Raw genomic sequence first — 1,183 nt, forward strand, 5'->3', positions numbered from 1 at the left:
TTATGGCTTCTGTTTAATACTTTAAGCTCTATAATATGAGTGTCGGCGTTCTAGGATTGCCTCTGGCATTCCCAGGACCTTATATATTATGTGTGTGGCACCTTTACCATACTGAGAACCGGAGGTTCTCATTCCATACTATGTTGTTGTTTTTCAGATGCAGGTCGAGAGGCATCTCGTTAGGCATCTAGACTCTTGAAGCGGAGTGGTTACTGAGATATTTTATTATGCTATGATGTATATATATGTACTTAGCTTTCTCTCCGCATGACTTATTCTTTTTTATCCTCTTAGAGGTTTATGGAGAGGCAGGATTGTGTATATGTACTTTTGGGTTTTGGATATGTATGTATATATGTGTAAATATTCTCCGGCCAGTCTTGACTTCGCAGGCTGAGTCAGGAGCTTGTTATTTTGTATCTTTGGCACTCTATTCCTACTTTTGTTATCTTATGTTTGATAGTTATGATTTTCTTAGCACGCAAGTTAACTCGTTCTTTGAGCGTTGCGTTTTTATCTCGCGATTTTTATTTCCCCTATTCTTCAAGAATCCTAACATATTATAATTCTTCTGCTATTATATGTACTCATTCTATTTTAGAAGTCGTAATACCACACCACCTCTATTTTACGGCTTAAGCGTAAAGCTTAGTGTGATAGGGTGTTACATTATATATAATTAAAAATAATTTATATTTTAATATAAAAAATATTAAATATTATATATATATATATATATATATATATATATATATATATATATATATATATATAATATTTTCGTATCTTATAAAAATTTTAAATACATAAGTATGCATATTCTATGTCGTATCGCATGCAGAATACGTAGCAGACTACCAGGGTCCTTGCATCTTACGTCCATAAGCATGTATCTAGACTCCGTTGGAATTATCATTCAGCCATTCTTCTACGGTAAGTGTTGGGGAACTTTCTAGGGCACTATATATAAAGAGGAGGATTGGAGGATCATACCCAATAAGTCAACTTAGAAAATACCTAATAAGTTCTCCAACCATACACCAAGTTTTTTTTCGTTGTACTTTTAAGTTTCCGTGTGGAAATGATGTTTGGAAAAAAAAGGAGGAGGAAAAAACGCTTCGCGTTTGTGTCAGAACTTACAAGTTAATACTCAATAGTTATGCAAACATAAATATATTTGTTT

The sequence above is a fragment of the Arachis ipaensis genome, chromosome B03 (assembly GCF_000816755.2).
Source record: "Arachis ipaensis cultivar K30076 chromosome B03, Araip1.1, whole genome shotgun sequence".
Lineage (NCBI taxonomy): Eukaryota > Viridiplantae > Streptophyta > Magnoliopsida > Fabales > Fabaceae > Arachis > Arachis ipaensis.